At 37.7% G+C, this 15,158-nt stretch overlaps 1 protein-coding gene across 7 annotated transcripts in view; it reads left to right on the top strand.

Annotated features, from left to right (window-relative positions):
* PKIA (cAMP-dependent protein kinase inhibitor alpha) overlaps window positions 1–15,158 on the top strand; it is a 44,346-nt gene that overhangs the window by 8,026 nt on the left and 21,162 nt on the right. For 3 of the 7 annotated variants that reach the window (XM_042785972.1, XM_042785970.1, XM_042785973.1), the window contains 2 exons: window positions 9,160–9,260; window positions 12,430–12,550. The exons of 2 other annotated variants lie outside the window; for them this stretch is intronic. The gene's annotated coding sequence lies outside the window, so the exon portion shown is untranslated. The remainder of the gene's footprint in view (window positions 1–9,159; window positions 9,261–12,429; window positions 12,551–15,158) is intronic. 2 more of the 7 variants (XM_042785974.1, XM_042785971.1) reach the window with 2 other exon arrangements.

Genomic DNA, 15,158 nt, shown 5'->3' with positions numbered 1-15,158 from the left:
GCCATGGACCTGGAGGAACACAGATATTGTATGAAGAAATTTAAGAGTGTAACATCACGTCCTTACTGATAATTGAGTATTTGTTATATGTTCATGTAACAATAGGCTTCCAGTATATAGAAGGCTAACAATGGGGATTAATTTCATTAGCACATAAGGAGGGAATTGCATTTAAGATATTTTGCATGGTATGATGCGTTATCTAGTTGTCACTCTAGTGACGATACTTTTCAACTGTACATTCTGCACATTTATGTAATTGCTGTACAGACCAAAGAGCAGGAAGAAGCATTTCTGTTATCCTCTTTTTCTCAAATACTGGGGAAATACATTATTTATATAGCACCTTTCATCATGGAAGACTTCAAAACACTTTACAGAACTTCCATTTTCATTGACAACATTTGCTACTAAGTGATGAAAGCTGTTATTTAAACATTGTTTTCCCACAGTTGTATAGCTGATAAGACTGCAGATCACAGAGTTAGTTAGTTAGTAGAAAAAGGTACTGAATTCTGATGACTGCTGCAGCATTCTGAACCATGCTATTTCCTTCCAAGCAGAAAATTCTCTTTCCTATCACTTGTGCCTCACAGAAGCAAATTTTGAAGGCCATTTATCTGTTACAGACTGCAGCTCTGCTTCTTAAGCAGTGTTTCCAGTGGGACAACACACTATGCAAATACATTTTGTGTAAATTTACTAGATTCTCCAAGTTGTTAGCATATCTGCTCTTTCATCCTCTTCTAGCCTTCTTGGTCTGGCTATGTCAGGAATTGCTACTCCTTTTGATGTTTTGCAAGTATTTTTTTTTTTTTTTTACTGAATTTTGTCAGTAAGTAAAATTTTTGAGTTGATAGTTGCGTCTCTCCTGGTAGCACAGTATTTTATAAATATGTGTTCTTAACTGCTCTCATACATTTATTTGGAGACTAACAGATAGCATAACTTAAACAAATGCATGTAATTTCTTAAACAAACTACAAGGCAAAATTCTAGAAAGAAGAAAATTTTAGCACTGTTCTGGGGTCAGCATCCAAATGACTGTCTGTTTTCCTGTGGTGATATGTTGCATTATTTTCCTACTGCAGTGGGAAGAAAAAGTACCAAAACCTTCCAAGTTTCCCCTGCCTTCCAAGCTGTGTGATCTGAACATGGCGTGTTCTTTGAGTCTTAGGCAGCACCTGAGCACCCTGTTTCGGCATCTGGGTGTGCTTTTGGCAAGTAAGCTCTTCTGTCCAGTTCCTCCCGAGAGGAGCACTTGCCTGTGTCTCTGTGCTCAGTAGCAATTCGTTACATTCTCCTCTCAGGGCTGCTCTTCAGCATCTTCTTTAATAATTATATTCTTATTTGAATTTTGGTGACAGTATGGGGTTTTTGAGGGTTTTTTGTGTGTATGGAATGCGTATCTGCAAGTTCAGAGTTTCAATCTCTGCTTTAAGTTAAACAGTGTCTGTGAATACTGCTGAGCACTAGAACAGTTTCATATATGACTGTTAAACTGTTGCCAATGATTTTGGTACATTTTTTGGCTTGTGTCTACTTGTTCTTCTGAACAAGTCCAAAACTTGGTCTGGGAATAGGTGTGGGTTAGGTGCCATTTCTCAGTAAGTAATTTGAATGTTGTTTAGAAAATAAATTATCCTATTAGAAGCCTTTCAGTTTACTTGACTTTCCCTTGATGTGGTTGCTGTTGAGGCAGGCCAGATTTTCAACTAATTTGTCTGGCATTTCTCTGTTCAAACTGATGAAAACAGTGGAAGCTTTCTATGCATCCTGCGAGATCTGTCTTTCAACTGATGTTCCTTCTGTGACATTTTTCTTGAACACTTACTTAATCATATCTGCAGTTTGTTCTGTTGAAGAATTTCAGCTTCCCATCCCCTTGTCTGAAGTATTCCTGTTCTGCTCAGAGAGCAGTAATTCCAGTGAAGTGTTCTAATTTATCTCTAAGCACATTTGAAGGCCTTGTCAAGGAAGGCAGATATACAGAAATAATTTGAAGTACCATGGCTTTCACAGTAACAGTTGTAGAGGCTTTCAATAGTGGCCTTCAATAGTTTTACTCTCTATATGTGTTTAATTTGTGTTAAGGTGTGATGTGAAAATCCAAGAGAAGTCATAGTTTAGCACCTCAATTTTGTTGATTCTCCCTATGTAGCAGTAATTTATAAAAGTAATTAACATTCTGATAACAGTGGCCAAAATACTAGGCTTTTATCTTCACCAAGGGTTGTCTCTTAAGAGATTCTTGTGCAAGTAAGGACATGGATGTGAATAGGTTGGAAGGGATAGCATAAATACGAGTTAACTCTAACAGAGAATGGGAGGATGGATCTAGTGAGGGTCCTTCTGGCTAAGTCAAACCCAGGACTTAAAAACTTCCTATTTGTATATACATCGTAATGTTGGTATGTCAGCTGTTTGTCCAGTGGGTCAGTTTTTCCCTCCTCCCCACAAAGTGACTTCTCTGTGGAACTAATGAGTGTGACCAGCATGGGGAAATTAGTAGTTCTGATTATCTTTTATAGTCTTTAAAGTAGATCTTTTGTAAAGGTCAGTAATAGCAAAATTTGAGTAACCAAAGTAAAGGTAGCTGTGATCTTTACTCTTAACTTTTCCTTTCCTTTTAATTTTTTGCCTGTGTATGTATTTGGGTGGTAGTCAGTCAGGTGCTTCTATGTTACAGTTTGGGCATAAAGACTTTTGAAAAACTAAGGAACAAAGGTTTCTCTGATAGGTTTTGTGTTTTGTTTTGTTTTCTTTTAGGTACCTACTTTTCTTTCCAACTAGCCAGCTCATTTAAAGCTAAAATCTTACACTTGGCATAGAGGCTGTTTATATTCAACCCAGCTGATGTATCACTAAATGAAAAAGTATTCAGGGAAGCACGAAAAGATTGAGTAGGAATAAATAGCAAAGCATACGGGTTTAATCCATGCAGGAGCAGCCTCTGAAAGCTAAGAGCAAGCTAAAGAAAGAGGCATTAATTGTGGGAAGTTAACATGTAAAATGGGAATCAGAAGAGAAGATTCTTCAAATCCTTTCAGCTACTAAAAGCATTGAATTGGAGGTCTTCAGTTTGAAAGTGATCAAGTATAAAGAGAGATAGAAAAGAAGCCTATTAAGGATATAGTACAGAAAAATTGTTGAAGTGGCTGTTATGTACCTCCCCACAATCAGCTGTCTGTGAAAAGGGTCTCTTCTCTCCTACCCTTGAGTGTGGTTTTAGACATATTTGACCAGAATTGTTGGTTAATTAAGGTGGCATGGATGACATCTGGGAGTGAGACATAGATGAAGTCAGTATCCGTGTGCTTCTATAAAAAAGAAGATTGCATGCAAGGCCTTGCTGAATGCTGGCTTGTCTGTTAACTGAAAGGGCTAACTATTCACAAGTTTAATTCGTCTTCTTTCTTCAAGCACTATATTATTGAAAACCTAACCAAAGCAGAACATAGGTCACCTTCTCTTTCTGTCTTTCCTTCCTTATTTACTGTCTGCTTTGAGACCTTCACATAGATCTTAATGAAAACACATTCTGGCTTTTGTAGCCATTTGTTTGGTTTCACCTGGGAAATCTGCACACAACTGTATCTGGCAATAAGCAGTTAGTCCTGAACCTCTGAAAATCCTTTTGTCTCTGAACACAAGAGGAATAAACCAAGACTGGAATAAGCTGTAAAATGCCAAGCTGAGTGCCTCACCATCTGCACTTGGATCATCCACAGCACACCTACTGGACTGTGCATAAGTACACATCCTTCCCATGGAAACTGGAATAGTGATGCAGAGAATGGGAATGCCTAGCTCTCATCCTGACATTTAATCATGACAAGTCTGCAAAGTAGTCATGCCACATGCAACTTTAACATAACTGAGATCTCTTTTTTGGTCTCACTCACTGGCATGTTTTGCTGTTTTTTATACAGGCAAGCTTTTTTTGGAGTTTGTTCTCAAAATGACAGTATTGTACTACCTGCACTGAGCAGTACTCCAACCCTTTTATGTGCTGGAGCAGCTGCAGCAGGATCTATCAGACAGTATGGCTTAGCCCTAGCCTCCTGATGAAAATACCTGTTATGGCAAGTAATTTCTATTTTCACAGTTGATTGGAAGAATATGTGCTTGGTGCTTTCTTATCTATCCAAAGCAGAAGGAAAAGTACATATTTACACGTGAGGCTTGTCTGTACATCCAAATGTTTTGCTGGGTGCTTTGAGGGAGCTAAAATGGCTTTACTTCAAATAACCCATTAAAGAAAGAAAGTAGTTAACCAGTTTGTCATTTGTAGTCTTCAGTATTTGAAGTACCTTTCTGATAAGATACTTCATATAATAACTGAAATAATTTTGACTCCTTCCTCAAGCTTCTTAGGAGAAGACATAGTCAAGAAAGAATTTTAATCTGCAAGGGAGAATTTTCTGTAAGCCTCTGATGAAGTCCATTTATTTCTGATCTTCTATGGCATCCTTCTCATCTTCTAATGACATCTGTGACCAGTGTGCTAGTCTGTTTCTGTTACTATTCTTATATAAGCTACGAAAAAGAGTGGAATTTTTGCTCCACATTGTTGGGTGCAACTTACCAAAAAAACCAAACCAAACCAAACCAAACCAAACCAAACCAAAAACATACAAAAAAAAAAAAAAAAAAAAAAAAAAACCAACAAAAACCCCACAAAAAACAAAACAGAAAACCAGAAGTGCCACCCCAGTTAAATTTAAATTAAACTGTTCACCATTCCTTCTTCCATGCTCCTGTATTCTTCACTCGAATATTTTGGAATAGCAAGGAAATTACAGGAGTCAAAAGAAAGCTAATATAATATCTTTTATACAAAATAATAAATAGAATGACTTAGTTTCCAAGGTCTATTGATCTACTATGAATCCCAGGCAAAACAGTAGAAAAAGCAATATATTTTTCACTTATAGATTTGAAGGACAGCATTATAATTAATGCAGATCACTGATGGTAGTAAAAAAAAGTTTCTGTCAGAGACCTGACTTGCTGGCTTTATGTATTTTGGAGGTTACAAGTTTGGCTAGAGGAAGTAGGCTTAATAGTGTTTTTTACTCAGTGAAAACCAAAGTTAATGCTATTTCATGTCTGCCAACTCACATACCTCTTGTATGTTACCTGCCAGGTTTGCTAGTTAATTCCAGATGCCAGGCAACACGGTGGTAGATAGATACAGCAGAACATATGATGTGTTAAGTTCATACCTATGTCTTACCCACTGGAACTTTTTTGTACCATCATATAGGTGTGATGAATGTCTTCCCAACAAATTCATGGCGGTGTTTAGATCGGTACTGGCCCAGACAGTAAGCAGCTGCTTCTGGGTTCACTGTGAAAAGATTTCTAAAAGATGAAGTAGTTACAAGAGTCTTACCTGCTCAAAATACCGATGAGTATCTATCTGATGACAAGTATCTATCTGACGAAGAATATCTGGTTCTCCCTTTATTGCTCAGTCTCTGCAATGGTCTGCCATACCTGTGGGTGTTCCCTTACCTTTCTGTCTCCTCTCTAACCTCCCCCCACACCAAGGGGGTATTTTTTCCTACAGTGTAAAGTAGAAACAGAATTCAGAAGTTCTCTAAAGAGCTGCAAATATTTGGAGAGCTACATGATTTCATACAGTTTCTGTATTTTAGCAATGGAAAAAATTGTTTTCCTATTGATAACTTACCTTGACACACAAACATTCAATCTGTCAAAATAAAACTTTGAAACCAAAGAAATGCAAATTAGGTTTACTTGTTCAAAAATGTTAGTAGTCAGAATGTTGTTTAAATATAGGAAATTTGTCAACAGTACCCTAATATAACTCTTCATAAGGCTCCCTAAGCACGTTTGTTAGATGAATACATAGATGACTAAGAATTCTCCCAGGCCATCTTAAAGACCTATATGACTAGTGCTTTTTTAGCTGTTTATATGTGACACGTCTGTCTTCATGTTCATTGCAAATGTATGTATTAAATCCACCAAAATGATCGCTTCCTTGCTGGAAAACTAGGAAACTGATGAAACACTGAAACTGGGCATTTCTGTTTCTTTCCATATGACTCATCACTTTGTTTGCCTCATTTAAATGCTTTACACCTCGTTAATTCCTTGTGATTACATTGTGTGTCTTGGTTCTTTCTATTTTGCTTGTACTGGACAATATGAACTTTGTTTTATTTGTCTTTTTGCATTTGGAACTTTGGTACAGACTGTTCTCATTACAGCTTCTTGTTTCATCTACAACAGGGTAAGATTCTTCCAGACATCAGCATGTTGCCCAAAAATCAAGAGGGGGGCTTAATGTAACATTATCTTCCCTACTTCTCTTGTAGTAGATATAATAGATTGACTGCTGTGGAAACAAAAGACTGCCAGCTGTGCCATATGCATGTTATCTAGTAGCATGAAGAGAACCTCCTGTATAAGTTGTAGTCAGAGAATGCTGACTGGGTCTTTCAAATTAGTTATTGAAAATGGCATAAGAAACACAAGAAGAAATGTGAAAAAAGATAACCAATTATAATAAGATCTTTTGAGGAGTCTCTGAGAAGTAGCTTTTAAAAATATAAAACAACAAAAAAACACCCTAATTTATAAACTATTTGTTTTTCAGTGCTGTGGCCAGAACTCCATGAGAGTTGCCTTTGCAGAATCCTTTGTCTTCAGTCTCTAGCAGTCCCAGCTCACTCTGTTTTTGTACCCCTCCCCTTTCTTTTTGTTTTCTCTCAAAGGACAGATATGAAGGTCAGCTCTGTGCTCTGGACCATATGTTGTCTGAGTGATTGCTTCACACTATGCATCTACTGCTTTTTTCCCTATCTTATTTTACAAATTCATAGTTTAAAAACAAACTCACTTAAAGGCTTTTAAAGATCATAATTGCAATATACTGATGAAGAAACCTCACTGCAAAAATGACTTATGATGATGTTTTTTCCAGATGCTTCTAACAGATGGAATTTCTTACTACTTTTTTTATTTTACTACTTCAAAACTTTATTTTAAAATGAAATCTTATTTCAGTGCCTGCTTGCCCTGTGTATTCCTAAGGCATTCGCTTGTGTGTCAGTTTATAATGGAGACCATCCTTCTTCCTCCTGTAGTATGCTATCCAGCTTGTAGATAAGATGTACATGTAAGACTTTATTAGACAGAGTACGTATGTATGTTAGTAGCAAAATACATAGTGGTGTTTCTTTTTCAGTGATCATCAAGCTCAAGGCCAAAGAATGTGTGTGCTTGCAAATTTAGGAGTTAAATATGCAAATCTTCATCTTCTCCTGAGAAATTAAATATTTTTGACTGTATGGGTAGACTCTGATGAGAATTCAGCCAGTGAAAATTCTCCAGTAAAGTTAATTAAAGCTGGTATCCTGAGAACGCTTTGCATTAATTTTGTATCAAATTATACTTCTACTTTCTCCAACCTTAATTAATCAAATCTTAATGGTTACTCAATCTGTAGCACTGTTTTGGGCCTAAAAAATATCAAGGGGTATGTTTCTAATTGTATATTGGTGTCAGGGGAGGGGATGAGTAGATATCTGTTCCATTTTCGAAAGGGGAAATAGACTCTAAAGTCTGAGCAGGGGAAAGAGGAAGAGGTAAAGGGCAGCTTGTCCTTCAGGACAAGAAATGGCAGCAGAAGGCAGACAGCAAAGTAATTAACAGGTCTTTCTCCAGAAGAGAAGGTGGCCTTTACTGTGCCTAATCACACAGACTGTAATTTAAAACACGCTGTCTTGATCTCACAGTTGGATCTTTCACTGCCTGGTTCATGCAGGCACTGTGCTTAAGTTTTAGGCCTGCGAGCGGATATTGAGGTAGTCTTTGCCTGAGACCACAAGCTGAGAAGACAGATTGCCTTATGAAGAGTTAGAGCTCTCGTCCTGTGTGGATTAGTGTTGTAGATTAATGCTTTGTCAATTAATGGATTTGGCCTGTAATGTTAGTGTTTTGAATTGTACCGGGATACAAAGGGGAGTATCAACTCCGCTCTGAACCTGTGATGTTATCCTCCAGCAAGTAGAGAGCTAAAATCTGATTTTTATAAACTTGTTGCAGATGCATGATTGAAAGAAAAATATCTAGTTACTTGTGTTATATATCAGGAACAAGCAAGTCTAGAGTCGGCTAAACTACCGTCAGTTAATCATCTTGCCAAGACTCAGTTGTGTGTGTAAGCTGAGAACTGCATTTCACCTATGACATAGTGATAGTAACAGCTTTTTAAACTCCCAAATCATGGATCAAACTGTTTCTGTCAACCAGCACCCTTTGCTTCTACAGTGTTTTTAATGAGACTGGACTCTTGAGCCAAGAAAATATCTGAGAACTACATGTACCTTTTAGGAGACTGAATTCAAGACTGTCATCTTTCCTGTTTTACTTAAAAAATATAAGCATCTAGAACTGCTGGCCAGACTTGTTCTATGTGCATACCATCTGTCTCTCACCTAAGACTGTTTATGATCTCGTAATCAGGACTCTCTGATCTTAAACTCACTAAGAATGAGGCAGCAGTGTGCCATTGCAGTCATTTGGGCCACTGGGTACAAAAAAGATATTGACATACCAATTCAAGTTTAGTGGCGACTACCAAAACCATTATGAAGCTGGAGCACACGATGTATGAGCAGGGACTGAGGGAACTGGGTTTGTTCAGTATGGAGAAGACACTACAAGGAGATTTAACTGCACTACCCAAGGAATGGTTATGGACATGATGTAGACTTTTCTTGGAGGTGTACAACAAGAGGGTAGGTGGCAATGGTCACAAGTTGCAATGAGAGAAATTCCAACTACATGAAAGGGAAAGTCTTTCACTGCAAGAATGTTTAGCCAGGTACAGGTTGTCCAAAGTGCCTGGGGAGCCTCCATCCTTGGCGATAATCAAAACTCATCTGGAGCCCCTGAAAAGACAGACTGATGTTTGAAGTTAACCTAGCTTTGAGCAAGTGGTTGTAAGACTTTGGCCTCCCGATGTCTCTACCAGCCAAAGTTTTTCTATGATTCAAAAAGATCTGTTGAATTACTAGGTATGCCTATACAGACCTATCAGTCCTGACTGTGTCTAAGTTAATACCTTCTGTGTGGAGATAAGGAAGAAGAGAATCTCATTGCTCATCTTCCATATAATAGCCTCATGTCAAGGAAGGAGGAGATCTGGACTCCAGACTGTCCTCAACCTTGAGAAACCTGAACCCATGTCCAAGCAGAGGACAGAACCACCAGTATAAAAGGTATGTTGAAGCTAGTTTGTTGTGTACAAGCACAATTGCTTTCCTTCTGGTCCTGTGCCTTTTTGCAGACAAGAAGATGCCTGGTTATAGTCTTATGATTTGTATGATGAAAACCAGGAAGCCTTCGGTTCTGGATAATTAGACTATTTTTGTTGTTTCTAATTGACTCTGGAGTAAAATATATGAGCAGTTCTGGAAGTTCTTCTAGCTCTAGGTGTTATTCATGAGACAAGCTTTTCTGTCACTCAGTACTTACTTCACAGGAATAAGCTGATCTAAGATCATGCAAGAGACAGAGTTTCGGTTAGACCTATCCCGCAGAAAGTGTCCAAATGCAGCAGAACAATACTCAAGTGCCAAGACAATACAGTTCTCAAACTTCTACTTGAGGAACAGAGCTATAGCAAGCTGAACTGTACTGCATGACCACAGTGTTCTTTGTGAAGAGATTGCTTCTGTTTCCTTTACATTGCCATTAAAAGTAAAATTTTTACTAAGACAATGAGATGCAAACCAAATAAGCAATTCCATGTTTAGGTGTTGAGTTTGTCATTGTTTAATGTACCTTATTCTGGTGCAGAAAAGCACAGATATGTGACAACAGGCATTGCAAACTGAATTTACCCTTCTATCAAATCCACCCACATAGAAGATATTCAAGAAAAGCTCCATCACATGCTGAAATCTGTGAAATCTAAAGCAACCCTGCAAAGTAAATTACTTTAAATTAATAACTGCATATCATTCAAACTGTACTGGTGTGGGACAAGAAACAAATCAAGCAAAAAAGAGGAGAAATTAACGACTTTTGTTATTTATTTTTGTGGGGTTTTTTAACTGTGAATGTTGCCAATACTATCCTAGGAGACCTTGTAGCTTCCTCTCCTGAATTGTATTCACTTTCAACAATTGCCAGTCTTTCTGCACAGGCTTGTTAAGGAAAGCTAGTGAAAAATACTTTTTCTGAATAGAGAAAGCACTTTTTTTTTTTTTTTTTTTCCCCTGAGAATCAGAAAAGAAGGTATATTTGCTGGTATTGTTCCTAGTGTCATAACATGAACTAATAGTTTATAGAGCACAGGTTTTTTGTCTAATCATCCTGTACTGTTATAGTTTATCCTTTGCTTTTACTTATTTATAATTCTTGCTTTCTTATAATGAAACTAGCATAGGATTATAGCTACTAAATTCTATGCTGATCTATTTGTTCTTAACCGTGATTAACACAATATTTTTTTGACTTCTTCACAGCAAATAGAAATAGCCTTGCAACATAGATTGTTTTTGTCTCTATGTTTTAAGGTAAAATATATTTAGCCTTATAATACTATACTGAGAGTAATTTTCTTCATAAAGCACGTGAAATGATTTAAAGCTACTAATTCTTCTAGATGTACCTCATCAGCTTTTTGTTTCTAAGGAAGAACCTTCTCCTTATCTAATATCAGGCATGGTTCTGTCTCTAGAGCTCCTCTCTATTACTGTTGTTTTAAAGTGCCCAAGATTAATAGAAAGAATGCAGGAGAAAGCTTCATATTAGGTTCTAAACAGCAAAACTTGAGTTAGAAGAATTAGCTCTGAAATACTTGATTGTTACTGTTGTAACATCTGAAAGACATGACACTATGAAGCTTCATAAAAACTTTATACAGTAACATTAGAACTCACTGGAGTATTTGATTACATGCTTAATAATCAGACTAAACCAGTTTGTCTTTGTTGGCCATGTAATCACTTTCTGTATTTAATCAAAATAGAGGTGGTGGTTTATTATGTTTAGCCTACCTGGTTGGGGTTTTTCTGTGTGGTGGTCTTCTTGTGTTTTTTTTTTGTTTTTTTGTTTTTTTTTTGTTTTTTTTTTTTTTTTTTTTTGTGTGTTTTTTTTGTGTTTTTTTTTTTTTCCCAAGTTATTATTTAACTGGAAAGTTGACTGAAAATGTTTCAAATAAGCTTCACTGGGGAAGAAGCATTTGTTTGGTGTTGTGTGTTATGAGTAGGAGAGGTGTGGTTGTGTTTTTCCTGGGAGTGTGGGGGTTTTGTTTATTTGTTTTTTTTAAAAATAAAACAAACTCTCTGCTTATATTCCTAAAGTGAACATAGTATCTGTCTTTTTCTGTGCTACAGTTTTTGTCATGAGGATGGCATAGCTCTTTATTTTGATCTTAACTGAAAGATGATACTATTTAAAGGCATCTGACTTGGAGAATCTGCATACCTTCACACACTCTGCAGTCCAGATGTATGTTTTTTAAGAAAAGAAAAAAAAATCCTTCTGTATTTATTTTTTTGTGGGGAAAATTTGATTAAGTTTGTTTTTACATTCTGTTGAACCCATTAGCTTTGGTAGTCCCTTAAACGTTATACTGAGGTATGCCAAACAGGAGGAGAATTTACTTAAAAACAGCTTTAATGAACTTAAGAATGTGCAATGTGATGTATGTAGAGTTTCAGGCAAATAGCCAAATTCCCTTTGACTTTACAGATAAGTTTACCTTGTTTGGCACACAAGTCAAATGGCTGAAAAATTTGTAGTGATTCCCAAAAAACATCTTGGCACATGTAGATCACTGCTGTCTGGATACAAATGTGTCATTTCAGTAAGGGCATCATGCAAAATATCTCTGTGAAAAGGAGGGGACACATGTCAAAACGTGGATTCAACAGTGCTTCACACAGAAGTGAAGTGCCCAGAGCTTATAAGTCTTCATCCAAAGGTCAGCTCTGGGGAAATAGTTTTCTATTTCAGTTAGCCTTTCACATTCTTGATTTTTTTTTTTCCTTTCAGTGTTTTGCATGTGTAAACTTTTAACAACGTTTATATTTAACAATAAATAATATAAATAAATATTTAAAATTTTAATATATTTTAACATTTGAGTATTAATATTTGAATAGTCCCTGTAGGGTGTTGAACAAGAAGTGGGACAAAATACAAAAGGGGAAAAATATTGCTTGATTCTGAAAGTCATACTTAAAGGTATTCCTGACAAAGGGTTAACAAGCAAATTGCTTAGAGGGAGGAGGAGCGTTTGGAAAGAAAGATTTAAACCAGAAAGACACTGAGGCTGAGCAGCATATAGTTAAGATCTCTCTCATCTGAATATTATTTAATTCAAACTGCTGAAAAGCTTTTCTGAAATGGAGATACATTTTGTCTTTCCATTTTTAGTTCACCTCTGATTTTACTGGAGTCTGTGATGAAAACAAACACGGAATATTATCTGCTATGCAAATATCTACTATTTGTTTGAAAACACTGGTGCTGTTTCTGTTGGATCATGAGGCTGTAGGTATGTTATGTAGTAGCAATGGAAAATGTTGTTCAAGGGAAGGGTGGAAAAGATCACTTTTGGTGGTTGGGATGGCAAATTTCAGACATTGAACTAAAAGTTAAAATTTACTTACCTAAAGGTTGCCTCTGAAGCGCATGCCCAGTGAAGCTTTTAATCCAGTGTAAATAGTCATGCTAGAAAGTGTGGGCATTAATTGCTTAGTGTTTGAAAGAAAAAATGTCTTTGGCTTCTCCCCCCCACCCCTTAATGTTTTTTACAGTATGGGTAAATTTTTGACTCAGCTGAAATAAAAATTTTTTTTCAGCAACTTCAGGTCTTGGTGTCCTACATTTCAACATTACATTACATTAAGTCAAATTTTCATAAGTGATAAGAGGCTTGGGTTTGCTAATTTATTTCATTACTTATCCCAAGATACCTTTTTTAAAAGGTTGGTTCTTAACAATTTCTGAAGCATGAGGTCCTTTGTAGTATATGTTGTTCACCTGAAACTGAAAATACAAGTCTCTACATACGGTGTTTAGTCACATGAACTTGGCATGTTACTTGCACATGGGCAAGTGTCTTTTTACCTATTGTTCTTCTGGAATATTTACTTTTTAAACAAGCTAATCAATGCTTAGAGTAAACTCACAAACAAACATGTCACCTCTTTCAATGTGCTTTCATCCTTGGCGCTTCTTGCTCTTCTGAGAGGCACTAATTCAGCTGAACAATGTGGTGTGATCTTGAAACAATTTGTAATTTTGTTTCTATAATTAATGCTTTCTTGGAAGTAGCCTATAGGCTTGAAAAGCTGGTATGTACTCCTCCTCTGCTTTTCCTGTTACAGAAACCTAAAAATATCAAAGCTAATCTCATGCTTAAGTTATTTTAAATAACAGATAAAAGATTCCTTGTCCTCTCTCACATAAACCAAAGGCTTTGTTCTTGGGGAAAAACACATTGCTTCTGGCATCTATAAGTCATGGCTACAGTGATCACGATCTTTGAGAGCACTGAGATTTTCTTGGACTGTGATGGTAAAGACTGGCAAATAGATAACAGTGCCTTATCTGTTTCTTGTGGTATTAACATACTTGCCACATAGGCTTTGCTTGGAAAGAGACTGCCTCGTATCAGCTGTGAGATATCAGGGGCATGTAACGGATGAGATCATCATGTGCCTCTGATTTCCCAGTCTTAAGTGAAAGAAATTGACCGAAGGGCAGTCTCAGCAATTAGTGAAGTATAAGGAAGATGCTGGAAAGCGTAGGAAGTGCTTCTCATGGCCATTCATATGCACTTAGTATCTCACGATGAATACGAATTTTACTGGTGAGTGTATGGGGTGTCGGTGTCCAGTGTTGGCAGTGAGGGGCTGCAGGGCGGGGGCGGTGAGGGGAGGCCGGGGCTGCTCCAGCCCACCCGCCGCAGGGCACGGCCCTTCAGCCAGGACGGGGGCACCTCTGGGAGAACATATTTAAGAAAGGGGAAAAAACCCGCCACACGTGTAGAGGAGGAGGAAATAAAAAGAGTGAGAAACAGTAGAGGGAACACAAAGGTTGAAGAAAGAGAAGGAGGAGGAGGAAGAGGAGGTGCTGCAGGCACTGGCACAGAGATTCCTCCGCAGCCTATGGGGGACAACACAGTGGAGCAGGTGTGACCTGACAGTATGTGCCACACCGGAGCTACCTGGTATTTCCTGAAGGAACTGCAGCCTGGGGAGAGGGACCAGTGCTGGAGCAGGGGAAAAGCGTGAGGAGGAAGGAGGAGCAGAGAGGAACCGTTTTGGACTGACCTGACTGCACTCTCCCATTCCCCATCCCCCTGGGCTGCTGGGTGGTGGGGAGGAGGTGGAGTAGTCAGGAACTGAAGGAGTGAAGTGGAGCCTGGTAAAAAGAAGGGAGTGGAGGGAAGGTGTTGTTTTAACTTGTCTTTGTTTCTCACTATCCAAACCTAATTTAACTGGCAATAAATTAATTTTCCCCAAGTTGATTCTGTTTTGCCAGTGCTGGTAATTGGTAACAGATCTCCCTGTCATTATCTTGACCCACTGGCTCTTTCATCTCATTTTCTCCCCCTGTCCTGTTGAGGGGGAGTGAGAGAGCAGCCAGCCAGGATCAACTCACCACAGGTGGTTCTTTAAAGCTAATTATTTTAGGTAACAAATGATAACTTTTTTTAAATAGACAAACATTTGGAATATGAGGCACTTCTACAGTTTATAGAAGATCTACTAAGCTCAGAGGCTCTACTGGTAAGTATGTCAAGATGCAAGCAGCTATGCAGATGGAGTGAATATTTAATGGTACCATCTCAGCAGGTATACCTATGTATATTTACATGGATAGATGAGGTAGTTCTCAAAGTTCTCTGAACACTGTTGTATAGAAAACCTTCCAGTTACCTACTAGTTTTCTCTGGTGTTATGGTCCTTTTCAAGTTCACCTAGGTCCAAAGATGGACAGCTTTAGTTGTGATGGGGTAGAGGCTTACAGCTAGCTGTCAGCATCCCAAGATCTTTGCCAGGAGAAATAACAGTTATAAAGGAGGTTTCTTTTTCTTCTTTGCCAGAAGACACTTTATGTTGATTGTTTTTTCCTGCTCAGTCTTAGAGTCCACT

Source organism: Tyto alba, unplaced genomic scaffold (assembly GCF_018691265.1).
Source record: "Tyto alba isolate M040663 unplaced genomic scaffold, T.alba_DEE_v4.0 Super-Scaffold_9, whole genome shotgun sequence".
Classification (NCBI taxonomy): Eukaryota; Metazoa; Chordata; class Aves; order Strigiformes; family Tytonidae; genus Tyto; species Tyto alba.
Note: the sequence above shows the minus strand (reverse complement) of the source record. Positions and strands in the feature narration are given on the sequence as shown.